A 14,465-nucleotide genomic window follows, 5' to 3' on the forward strand; every position below is an offset into this window, starting at 1 on the left:
TGAGTTACAAGTCCGGTAATGCCCTTTACCTATTCTGGCGACGGTTACGGGATAGGGGTGTTACAAATTTGGCATTATAAATCAAGAGAAACGAGATTCAAGTCGCGATCGAGGAAAAGAAAAGATTGTGGACTAAATTGCAAAATCTTTATATTTTGGTACCAAGGTAAGTTCATGTGTAAATAATGTAGCATAAATGTTATTTTTAAGTTATTAATGTTAATTATATGATATGCTGATTTTTAATCGTGAAATATTATGCTTTGTGGTTAATATTGAGTAATATGCAAATTATGTTTACTACTTGATAAATATGAATTGCTACCGAGTATCGGTTCCGATATTCCATGGAAGATGGCAAATGTGAGATCGAGGGAAAAAGCCCGTTTGAACCTTAGGAATAGATTAGGATACAAGTGACATGTCACTAGGATGGTTGAGCATCCGAACTCGTTGAGTTGAGTCCGAGTTCACTTATGGATGCGAATGTCCGAACTCGTTGAGTTGAGTCGGAGTTCGTGAAATGTAACTAGGCATCCGAACTCGTTGAGTTGAGTCCGAGTTTACTTAGGGGCGGGTTACATGATTTCTTGATTACATATGAGGCACTTATGTGCAAATTATCTGTGTATCCGAGTTGTATTCCGATGTGTTCAACGGGTGAAATTTCTAGCGAAATGGAAGAACACTTAAGATGCAAGCGACGTTTTGGTAAGTGTTGTGAAATGGACACTTTTGACAGGTATGTTCTTAACCCTCGGGTTGAAAATAGATACAACAACGATAAGGTGGTAAGATGATGAAGGATGTTTAGAAATGTGATATATGTTTTGGTGATACCATGCTAAAGTTGTTTGGTATATTTGTATTGTTATGTTACTTGTTATTTACATATGAACTTACTAAGCATTTATGCTTACTCCCTCCTCTTTATTTACTGTAGTTTTGAACAAGCCAGCTCGGGAATCGGGACGGGTCGAAGGTTCGATCACACTATCCAAAGGACTTTCATCTGGGTAAATGGCTTGTAAAACTTAAGTATGGCATGTATAGCAATATACTTATTTTGTGTAAATAATTTTATGATATGGCCATGATTGGTTGAGAAAATGTTTGATATTGATAAGTCATGGTGATGGTTAAATTTAGATCATGTTTGATATAATGGAAGTTTAATAGGTTATCTAGTTCATAACAACTCATGAAAAGATGAAATTTGCCTTAAAACAGAATATTGCTGCAGCAATGACATGAATTTGAAAAATCACTAAAAATAGTATAAATGGAATTAAATGATGAGAAAGTTATGAAATTGAATCTTAATGAGTCTATTTTTATATGGATAAAAAAAACAGGCATATAAATTATACTTTATGAGATATTTGAAACCTTGTGAAACAGGGCCAGAGTGATTTCTGGATCCTCTATTCTAACTTTAAAAATTCATAAAAAATTGTAAAAAAATAATTATAAGTCATTCTTTATATTTACAGATTCCTTATTGAGTCTAGTTTTAACAGAAACAAACCTCGTAGTCATTTAAATTCTGTATAGAGAGATATCTAATTCGTAATACACAGATGTCAAAGCAGTCGAACCCTGAAACAGGGGAGACTTTAACTAATAAACTGTACAAATTGGCCCAACCAAAAATTATATAAAAAAATTAATAAATAGATATATGAGTCTAGATTTAGGTAAAATTTACGGATCTTGATTTTGAGTTTTGTAACTCGAGATATGATTTTTCTTGTAACTGTGACGCGGGTAGCTAGAAAGCTGTGAATGTAGAAACAAATGATTTGAAGTTCTTAATTTGATAAATTATGTTTGGTAACCCCTCAAGCTCGACTCCGGCGACGGTTTCGGGTGTGGGGGCGTTACACCTGTGTGACCAACTTGACATGGTCGTGCTGATGGCCCGTGTGGCTCACACGACCTAAGCACCCTGGGACACGCCCGTGTCCCACACTCGTGTAGAATTAATTTCTAATTCACACCTACAGGGGTTATCACACGGCCAGACACACACCCGTGTCATTGGCCCGTGTCCCTCACAGGGCCATGACATGTCCGTGTCCTAGCCCGTGTGCAAAAACATGGACATTCTGTTTCTGATATCAGCATGCTCATAATGTCATACGGCCAAGGCACATTCTGTGTGCTGGGCTATGTCCTTCACACGGCTGAGATACACCGCCGTGTCTCTGCCCGTGTGTTTATTACCATGCATACTGACTTGAAATTTTTACGTTCAGGGGACACACGGCTGAACAACACGCCCATGGGGCTGACCATGTGTCACACATGGCCTAGACACACACCATTGTGTCTACCCATGTGGACAAAATGAGGATATTTACCAAGCCTCTTTGCCACCCTTACAAAAACCTATTTATATAAGATCAACCAAGTTCAATACCAACATAATATGCATAACCAAAACAACCATAACCATAAGGAATTTGCATCTTCACATTGAATAATAATTAGCAATAGCCAACATTCATGCCTTCTACAAAATGAGTATCATAATCACATATGAGCCAACACATTTGGCTACTTAACAAAACGCTAAAAAAAATACTCGAGTCCCTATACATGCCAGTAAATAAAACAATTAAGCTAATTATAACAAGGTCTTGAGTGATAGTGTGATCAAAGCTTTTGATGTTACTGGATCCCCAATGCTAGCTTGGCGGCACTATAAGGAAAGAAAAAAAAGGAAGGTAAGCATGTAAGCTAAGTAAGTACATATATGCAAATAAAGTGTAATTAAAAGAAAACATATTTATCAAATGATAAATTGACATGCATAAAAGATTTGAGTCACTTAGACTTCTCGATCTTATTCTTCCTTTCATTCATATATGCCTAAAGAAATCTCATCATAGACTCAGGCTTTATCCATGAGTTCAGTATATGTACCTCATCAAATTTTCACCAACTAAATCTTTGCATTACCCGTTGAATGCACGGAATACATAGGAATACGTAGGGAATTTTCATATAAATGCCATATAGATAGTTAGGGCTACCTCATACTATTATGTGCTCACATTTGAGGTACTCACGGGACTTTTTATCAAGTAAGGACCCGGACCCCATGGCTATTATGTAACATTCACTCATGGCCTGTGCACAAAGCTAGTACCCGAACCCACGTTACCTATAAAATTCATCTCATGAACTCAGACTCAACTCATGAGTTCAGACCACATAAATTTCATGACATGCCCCTTCGTATCCTATGCTATATACAGGGTTCAACTGGATTTCATGTTTAACCGAATAGCATCGCATTTGCTTCCAACGTATTATACTCGAAGAACATGTCATTTACATATTCATGGCAACAATTTAAACTTTAGATACATATCCACAATAAGCTAATTGCACATGTATATCATAAGGTATTTTTAAGTAAGTTTTGTTAACACATTAGTTACATATGTACTTACCTTGATACAAAATGATAAAAACGAGCTTAATCCTCGTAAACTTTATTCTTACCCCTATCAAGACCCGAATCACATTTCTCTTGATCTAAATTAATAAAATTCATTTATTTCATCGACACATTGATTTATACACTCAAATTTCATAATTGGGAAAAATGATTATTTTGCCCTTAAACTTTCACAAAATGACCATTTTACCCCTATGCTTGAAAATCAATTTTTATTAGACTTCTTCATATAATAAGCCTAGCCGAATCCTTTTTACTCTTATAGAAATCCAAAATTTCCACTATTTCACACATTTATCATCTATTTTACAACTTATACAAAATAGTACCTAATAAGGTTTTCATGAGAAATCCCTTCACAAAAGTTGTTTATTACCCATTTAAGACTCATATTCTTCCATAAAATTTCAGTTATCAACACACATTGTTTCATGGTAAAACCCTAGACTCTTGTCTATCTTGCAAAATAGTCCCCTCATTTGAAAGCTCATGCTTCAAGGGGTTCAAAAATGTAAAAATCATTAAGAGAACTCATGAGAATCACTTACTTGCAAAGGCTTAGAGTTGCTGAAATTTTGAAGCTTAAAAACCCCTCTAATTGCTAAAAATTTCGGTGGTAGGAGAAGAGAATGAAAGGATGGAGTCATCTTGTCTTATTTTATTCAATTAAGTCACCAAACCACCTAAATGTTTGACTTTTTAACCAAATTGTTCCCTATGGCCGGCCAAGCTCTTAGGAAAGGGTCTAATTGCCCTTTAAAAAACCTGCAAATTAAGGATCATAGAAATTTAACACCTTTAGCTAACAATTTAAGACTTTTATACTATATGCGATTTAGTCTTTTTTTTGAATTAAGCAAGCAATTGCTAAAATTAATTCACCAAAATTTTCATGTACTTATCTAATCATGATAAAATACATAAAATAAAATCATATAAAAAATAGTTTCCTCAACCTCGGTTTAGTGGTTTCGAAACCACTATTCTGACTAGCCCTAAAGTCAGGCTGTTATAGTGGGAACTATTTAACAAATGTGATTTCTACATTAAGAGCCAAGAAATTGGTTCATAAGGGTTTTGAGGTGTACTTGGCGCACATTAGTGTTCTAGATTCTGAGGTTTCTTCTGTGAAGGATATCATAATAGTTAAAGATTTTCTGGATGTTTTTTCTGATGAGCTACCTTGGTTACCTCCAAACCATGAAGTTGAGTTTGGGATTGAGCCCCTGCCTGGTATAGCTCTGGTGTCCATCACCCCTTATAAAATAGCACCGAAGAAGCTTGTAGAGCTTAAAGCTCAAATTTAAGAGTTATTAGATCGTGGGTTCATCTGACCTAGTGTGTCTCCATGGGGAGCACCGGTTTTGTTTGTGAAAAAGAAGGATGGATCCATGCGTATGTGCATCGATTATTAGCAACTAAATAAATTGACCGTTAAGAATAAGTACCCACTATCGAGGATTGATGATTTATTCAACCAGTTTCGAGGAGCTTCAGTTTTCTCTAAGATTGATCTCTGATCTGGGTACCATCAATTGAGGATCAAAGAGACTGATGTAAACAAGACAGCGTTTAGGACTCATTATGGTCATTACAAGTTCCTGATAATGCCGTTTGGACTGATGAATACACCAGCGGCTTTTATGGATCTGATAAACCGAGTGTTCTAGCCCTATCTGGATTAGTGTGTAGTGGTTTTTATAGATGACATCCTGGTGTATCCGAGGACTGAAGATGAACATGATGCACATCTCCGAGTTATTCTGCAGATTCTAAGGGAGAAACAACTGTACGCCAAATTCAGTAAGTGTGATTCTGGTTACAGGAGGTAACATTTATGGGTCATGTGGTATCTGCCGAAGGGATTAGGTTTGATCCTCAGAAAATTGAAGTTGTTCTGGATTGGAAGCCATCCAAGACTGTATCTGAGATCCGTAGTTTTCTGGGACTGGCAGGCTATTATCGATGATTTGTTGAGGGCTTTACATTGATTTCAGCTCCTTTAACTAAGTTGTTGCGTAAAGGGGTGCCATTTAACTAGACTGATGCGCAGCAAGACAGCTTTGAGAAGCTCAAGAGAGTTTTGACTGAAGCCCTTGTTTTGATACAGCCAGAGTTTGGAAAAGAGTTCACTATCTACAGCAATGCATTACATGTTGGTTTGGGTTGTGTGTTGATGCAAAATGGTAAGGTCGTAGCATATGCGTCTCGTCAGCTTAGGAGGCATGAGATGAATTATCTGATGCACGACTTGGAGTTGGCCATAGTGGTTTTTGCATTGAAAATTTGGAGGCATTATTTGTACGGTGAGAAGTGTATCATTTACACGGAGCACAAGAGCCTCAAGTACCTTCTCACTCAGAATGAGCTAAATCTTAGGTAGTGTAGATGGATCGAGCTGCTTAAGGACTATGACTGTTTGATTGAATACCATCCTGGTAAGGCCAATGTGGAGGCCGACGCACTGGGCCATAGGACTATGACTGATCTAAGGTGATGTTTGCTCGTCTCAGCTTATTTGATGATGGTAGTCTGTTGGATGAACTTCAAGTTAAATCGACATGGATTGAGCAGATTAACGGTAAACAGTTGGAGAATGAGTCACTAAGTATTCGATTCTAAAAGATTAAGAGTGGTAAAACATCAGATTTTAGACTGAATAGCGAAGGGGTACTCTGTTTCTGTGTGAGAATCTACATACCGAAAGATACTGATTTGAGGCAGTCTATACTGCGAGAGGCGCATAATAGCCCTTATGTTATGTATCCTGGTCGGAATAAGATGTACCGAGATCTTCGTGAGTTATATTGGTGGTCGGGTCTTAAGCGGGAAGTTACCGACTTTGTGAGTAAATGTTTGACTTGCTAGTAGGTTAAGGCTGAACATCAGTTACCTTCAGGGTTGCTTCAGCCAGTTAAAATTCCACTTTGGAAGTAGGAGAGAGTGACTATGGACTCCGTTAGTGGGCTGCCCTTAACGCCTGCTGAGAAGGATTCAGTATATGTAACACCTCTAACCCATATTCGTCGCCGAATTAGGGTCCAGAGGCATTACTGGACAAAAGCACAACTCTGAATATTCACACAAGTCATATTCATATGTATATACAAATGTCCAAATAAATATTAATCGAAATTTTATCATTACATAATATACAAATACAAGTAAAATTTGGATATCTAATAAACATCAAACATTTTAAGACATATTTCGAAACATGTACAAATTAAATCAAATAAAAAGCTAACTCATGACAATTTAATCATCAGCATACACGTCATTCATATCTTCACAAATAGTCAAATATGTTTCATTAAACAAATAAACCTTATATACATTTTAACCATATTAAACATGAACTATAATTGAACATTAATAACGAAACTTATCAAGCTTAATTCACAAACTACAATTATACTCAACCATTTATTTATAGTTAACCATTTTATAACACAAGTAACAATTTGAAATGCACTCATTTCACATGACAAAAGTTCAGATACACAACTAACCTATTTATCATCAATTTGGTCATCTAAACTTTTCCTAAGACGCAAATAATTTTACATATAACCTACCTATTACGTAGTATACCTTTAGATGAGATACATATCAAGTCAATTCATCATATGCATAAAATTTATAATAGCAAATGTCGAATCACAAGTTAGTCATAACCATCTCTTATACCTTTATCTTATATCCGAATTCACAATACAATATTGTATAATTTTCAAACCAACTCATATTACAATTTATACCTCTCAAGAGTAAGCCATTAACTACAAATAGATATATTTATATATACAAAACATGAATTTTCCATACCATATAATGAACATATCAAGACTAACTTATATCATGCTCGGACATAGCCAAACAACCTTTAATGCCAAATCACATATAACACTTTGACCAAATACAATAACCAAAAATATAAATAGTCTCTTATCTATGCATACCATAACCGAATCAATCCAATGCACACATCCAAATTTACCAAGCAACTTCAACGCTCAAATAGCTATCACAAGTATCATTCATCCTTGACACATTGCATAATAACCAAAATGGACTCAAACCATCATTATACCAAAACCAAATTCAAGCATTTAAATAAGCCATTTTCGCATGGCTTTTATACAAAACCAAGGTTCATCATGTCGAAACACCATTCAGCCTATAAATGTCATAAGTTTGAATTTAAAACTTTCAAAAGTACCGAGAATAAATGATAGTGCGATTGACTTTACTGACGATCCCTGAGCATGTAACGATCTCCAAAATCTATAAAACAAAGACAAATATATACACACAAAGTAAGCTAACTTAGCTTAGTAAGCCTTAAGCAAATTAAACAATTAATGCATAATAACATTTCAATTACTAATCATTTCAATTAAATAAATCAACTTGCATATTTATTTTCAAACTTTTAATTCCACACATATATAACATATACTTTCATAAGGCAATTTCTCTTTGGCTGAATATACAAGTATACATCACCAATATGTTCTCAAATTTTGAAACCACATTGACTTATATAATCGAATATACATATATATATATTTTAAGACATATATTCATCACTCAAAGTTTAACATTACATTCATGTACAATTATAAGATCAAATTTATTTCTCATATTAGCACATGTACTACATCAAATTCATGTATTCTTTTTCATCATATATCAAGAAATCAATTCATCTTGTTTTCAAATAGGTAGTCCAACTATCATGTACCTGATCGTTTTAACTCGTTCAACGTATTCATTTATCACATCAACATAAAGTCTTTTAGGCATAGACTTATAATACTTCACCGACATAAAACCTGTTAGGCCTAAGCTTGTATCACACACCGGCACAAGGCCTGCTAGACTCAAAGTCTAATTTTATACATCGGCAATAAGCCTGCTAGGCATCAAGTCCGATTAAATTCACCAACACAAGGTTTGCTAGGCTCAAAGCCCGAATATCATTATTATAAAGCTGTCTCATAAACAATTCATATATCGAACATTTTAGATATTTCATATAGTTCATACGGACTTTCAAATGTTATAACTTAATCGAGTAAAACTCAAATACGTTATTTCTATGCTTTATCACATTCTGCTAACTCTACTATAAATCCATGAGTTCCAAATCAGCATATTAAACTAAGTTACATTCAAAATTAACGATGTTTAATTGCTTAAAGACTTACCTCGAATAACGAAAAACGATGTAAATTGACTATTCGACTATTTTTTCTTTTCCCTGGTCCAAGTCTGATTTCTTTTGTTCTTGATCTATAAAAATTTTCAAATTAATCTCATTCAAACACAATTTCATTCAATTTACTCCAACATCACATAAATGGGCAAATTACAATTTTACCCCTGATATTTCATACTTTTATAAATTAGTCCTAATTGCATAAAACACAAAATACACAAAATCTCACAGCAACATAGTTAGGCTGAATCTTCCTTATACTCATACTAGTCCATATATTTCATTTATTTCATATTTTAGTCCTTCAATTTATTATTTTTGCAATTTAGTTCTAATTACTCAAAATCATCAAAAGCTCCAATACAAAACATGTTAATCTAAAACATATCTTTCATAATTCATCATCAAACAATAAAATCTCAAGATCTCATCAATGGCATAACTCAAAATATTCATCAAAATAAAAAATTCAAGTATGGGCCAGGTAGTACTCGAAGCAACGATATCAAAAACGTAAAAATTATCAAAAATTGAACTAGTTACATACCTTGATTAAGCTATCAAAAAATGGCTGAACCTATGGAAGCTTTATTTCTTTTCCTTTTTCATTATATTCGGTCATGCAAAGTGTATGAACACTTTAGGCTTTTTTTTATGTTTTATTATTACATGTTATTATACATTTTACAAATATAACATTTATTTATTAATACAAAACCATTATAACTTAAGGCTTTTACTGTCCATTACTTATTATCATGGACAAATTACATATTAAATACCTCAAATTACAAAGACAAACATAATTTGGCCCTTACACATTAAACCACTAAAATTTTATTTTACGCGATTAAGCCCTTTTATTTAATTGGACACAAACGATAAAATTAAATCATGAAAATTTTACGAATATAAATTCACCCAAAATAAACACAAAAAATAATTTTTAAATATTTTTTTAATAATAAACACAAAAAATAATTTTTAAATATTTTTTTACTCAAATTTGTGGTCCCGAAACCACCGTTCCATTAGGGTCTAAATCGAGCTATTATAGTATGGGTCATCGTGGATCAATTGACAAAATCTACTCATTTCATACCAATTCATACTAATTACTCAATGCAGAAGCTGGCTGAACTATGTGTGTCTGAGATAGTGAGGCTACATGGGGTCCTGATTTCCATAATATCTGATAGAGATCCTCGCTTCACGTCTTGGTTCTGGAAGAAGTTAGACGAGGCTTTGGGTACAAGGTTGGACTTCAGTACTGCGTCCCATCCTCAGACAGATGGTCAGTCAGAGAGGGTGATTCAGATACTAGAGGACATATTAAGGAGTTGTGTGATAGATTTCCTAGGCAGTTGGGAGGCTTGCCGTTAGCAGAGTTTGCATATAACAATAACTATCAGTCTAGTATACAGATGTCACCTTACGAGGCATTATATGGCCGTAGGTGTTGTACTCCTTCGTGTTGGACTAAGTTGGGCGAGCGACAGTTCTGGGCCTTGGATTGGTTTCTGATATCGAGGATAAAGTTAGACTAATTTGGGATCAACTGAAGGCGGCATCAGACAAATAGAAGTCGTATGCGGTTCTGAAGCATAAAGAGATTGAGTTTTTGTAATAGCTCAATTTAGGGCCTAGTCAGAATAGTGTCTCAGGACTACAAATTCAGAGTCGAATAAATTATTTTATAATTTCTTAGATGTTATAGCATGTTTTTAGGAGTGCATGAAAAATTTGGTGAGTTAATTGGGACGTTTGTGAGCCCGATTGTGAAAAATGACTAAATCGCATAAAATGCAAAACTCATATTTTGATTTTTAAAAGTGCCAAATAGTTAGAGAACCTAAATTGGGGGTCTTTAAAGGGAAATTAGGCCCTTTAGGGAGGCATGGCCGACCACAGAGACAAGGGTGGTCAAATTTTCAAAATTTGGTAGGTTAGGTGGCTTATTTTGACTAAAATAGGAGAAATTAAAAGAAATATGATATCATCTTTTTTTTCATCTTCTTTCTCCACCAAAAATCAGCCATTGAAGGGGGTTTGAAAGCTTAAAAATTTTAGCAACTTTAAGCCTTCACAAGTAAGTGATTTTCCAACCCTTTTGTTGAATATTTTTGTAATTTCGAGACCCTTGAAGCACGAGCTTTCAAATGAGGGCACTATTTTGAAAAATAATTAAAAGTGTAGGGTTTTTCCATGAAAGGGGTTTCTAATGTTTTCTGAGTTTTTATGGAAGAAAATAAGTCTTAGGTGTGTTATGAACAATTTTTGTGAAAGGTGTTAGCATGAAAACACCTAAAAGGACTATATTGCATAAGTTGTAAAATAGATGTTAATTATGTGAAATAGTGGGAATTTGGAGTTGCTATAAGAGTAAAAAGGGTTCGGCTAGGCTTAAGATGGGAAGAAATTCGATAAAAATTAATTTTCAGGCTTAGGAGTAACATGGTCATTTTGCAAAAGTCTAGGGACGAATTTGTCATTTTATCCAATAATGAATTTGATACGAACCGTCTCGGGAAGAGTCAAGTCGTATGTAGATTGCCCGATCGTCTACGAGAAGTTACGTTAGGTTTAGTTGAGTTAAAGGTATGGTCAAAGTAGAAAGAGGGGTACGAATGGAATGGTAGGAACGAAAGGGTAGGAACAAAAGGATATGAACAAATTGGTCGGTTTAGGTTCGACTAAGTAAAGAAGAGAACGGGTTTGGAACTACTAAAGGTACTTTCAAGAACCAATACCGAAATGGTATCGACCCGTTGATTAAGCTTTTTGAGTTCGGTTATAGGTTTGGTAAAGGAAACCTCGACCCACTATCTAACAAGATAGGAACCTCGGTATGTTGAATGCCACACTATGAATAGTGATAAGTTCGGGTACGACAAAGAACACGGTTGACACAACTAGAGCACTAGGAACGCCAAACGAATCTTTGAACGAAATATAAGAAAAGTATGCCTCACAATTTTGGCAGCATAACATTAACAAAAGTTTCAAAAGTCCTTTACATGGAAATTGAACAAGTATTTATAGGCCTAAGTCTAGGTAGCCGATTGGCCTTTCATGCTTACATATTAATTAAAGAAAATTCCAGAAAAATGACCCTTAATGTGCATGTCTAGATTCAGCTATGGTAATAGGAAATGAATGAATCTTCATGCTTAAGAAAACTCAAAGTGAATGCATGATGTCCAATGGTGATACGATCCGCCTCGGGGTGAGTCGAGTCGTATGTGAGTTTGCCTGATCGTCTACGAAGAAGTAGCATTCGATTTGTTCAAAAGGATGTTTTAACGTAAATAATGGCGGAAGCTATGTAAAAGGATTCAAAGGTGGGTTTATGGATATGAAGTTTATGTGGATGGATTTATGGATATAAAGTTTTTGTAGGTTTGGTTATAATGAAACGAAAAGATGGAATGGAATGGAAATGAAAATGATCTAAAAAACAAACACGAACCAATATTAGAAAATATTGACCCAAATGTTTATAAGTTTTCAAGGTGGTCAGATGGAGAATATGAGAACCTCGACCCGCTACTTAGAAAAGTAGGAACCTTGGTATGTTTGAACGCCACACTACGAGTAGTGATAAGTTCGGTTTTCAACGAAGAAAATGGATGACACAACTAGAACACTAGGTAGCCAACAAATCTTTGAACGAAAACAGAGAAAAGTTTGCCTCACAAATTTGGCAGAATATCATTAACAAAAATATTCCAAAAAAAAGTAGTCTCCCCAAAAGGCTTGGTTACAAGAATTTATAAGGCTAAAATGAGCTAGCCGAATGGTCACATAGTAAAGTGCTATTAAAGGGCTAATTATAAATCAAAGACTTTTGAAATTCTAGAGTCAATAACTCCTCTCTTTAACTAGCTGAATTAATGTCCTTAAAGGCTTGAAAAATGACTCTTGATTTTCCCTTTGGCTAGTTGAATAAACTCCAGCCACTTTAATGAAATTTGCAATGCATAAATTGTCCATTAAGTAGCAAAAAAAAATGTTGGGGTATTTGAACAAGCTGCTACCAGATTTTAAAGGACATGAAATGCTCCTTTAAACTCTCTTTTAATGATGCTTAATGCTTCCTTTATAACAGCCCCCTTTTTTGTAACCAAAATAACTTGAAAAGTGTCCTTTATTGAATGCGTAACAGCCTTTGTGAATTGAAAAGTCACCTGCAATTAAAACATATGTAACCGTCACATTTATTCAATTATTAAACTTTAAACAAATTAACAACTATGTAAATAAATGAACACACAGTTATGCATCATTTATTCCAACAACTAGTTAATTAAAAAAGTATTTAATGAACTTTAACTCATGCACCAATAAATTAACCTAGTAACTAGATTAATTAAAGAAGCAACTCATTAAATTAAATTCATTAAATAAACTCATTTAATTAAACTAAGATGAGTTGTATTAATGACCAGCAACTCATTTATTAAACTAAGAGGCTTAAATGCAAGTATTAAAATGCAAACTAAATGCAAAGCTAAAAGAAATAAATAAAAGTTCAATTTAGTTGGAACGGGTTCAAGGAGCGGAAATTGAGTTGAAATTAGTTTGCAAAATGTTGCAAGGACACTTTATTAAGCTGGTCCCAACTCGATCTATTTCTCCAACCAAAGCCTCGCCCCACACTTGATTAACTAAGGCCGAAACGGCCTCCTTGAATTGCTTAGCTTGAGCTCGCGTAATTTGTCCTTGAGGCAGCACCATTGAGTCCTTGCTCGAACTTGATGCACTCCAGGTCGCGATCGTATCATTCCCCTCCTCTTTGAAATGACTTGTCCTCAAGTCAAAATCTGTATCAAAAGGGGTTAAATCTGACACATTAAAAGTTGCACTAACATTAAATTCACCAGGCAAATCGAGTTTGTAAGAGTTTTCATTTATGCGCTCAAGAATTTGGAAAGGACCGTCTCCTCTAGGTAATAATTTTGATTTTCGTTGAGCTGGAAAATGCTCCTTGCGCATGTGAACCCAAACCCACTCTCCGGGTTCGAAGACCATTCGCTTTCGTCCCTTGTTAGCATTACGCACGTAAGACTCGGTTCTTGCCTCAATATTAGCTCGTACCTTTTGATGTAATTCCTTGACAAAATCAACCTTTTTCTTTGCATCTGCATGAACCAGTCGATCAGTAGGCAAAGGTAATAAATCTAAAGGTGTCAATGGATTGAAACCATATACAATTTCAAAAGGCGAATATTTCGTAACAGAATGGACGGAGCGGTTGTAAGCAAACTCGATATGTGGTAAGCAATCTTCCCAAGACTTCAAATTTTTACGGATGATGGCCCGTAGTAACGTAGACAATACTCTATTGATGACTTCCGTTTGACCATCGGTCTGGGGGTAGCTGGTGGTAGAGAATAATAATTTGGTTCCTAATTTTTTGATACGATCCGCCTGAGGGTGAGTCGAGTCGTATGTGAGTTTGCCCGATCGTCTACGAAGAAGTAGTGTTAGATTTGATCAAAAGGATGTTTTAACAAAGTTTTTGTAGGTTTGGTTATAATGAAACGAAAAGATGGATTGGAATGGAAATGAAAATGATCTCAAAAACAGACACGAACCAATATTAGAAAATATTGACCCAAATGTTTATAAGTTTTCAAGGTGATCGAATGGAGAATATGAGAACCTCGACCCGCTACTTAGCAAAGTAGGAACCTTGGTATGTTTGAACGCTACACTACGAGTAGTGATAAGTTCAGTTTTCAACAAAGAAAATGGATGAAACAACTAGAA

Source organism: Gossypium hirsutum, chromosome A04, assembly GCF_007990345.1.
Source record: "Gossypium hirsutum isolate 1008001.06 chromosome A04, Gossypium_hirsutum_v2.1, whole genome shotgun sequence".
NCBI classification, from domain to species: domain Eukaryota; kingdom Viridiplantae; phylum Streptophyta; class Magnoliopsida; order Malvales; family Malvaceae; genus Gossypium; species Gossypium hirsutum.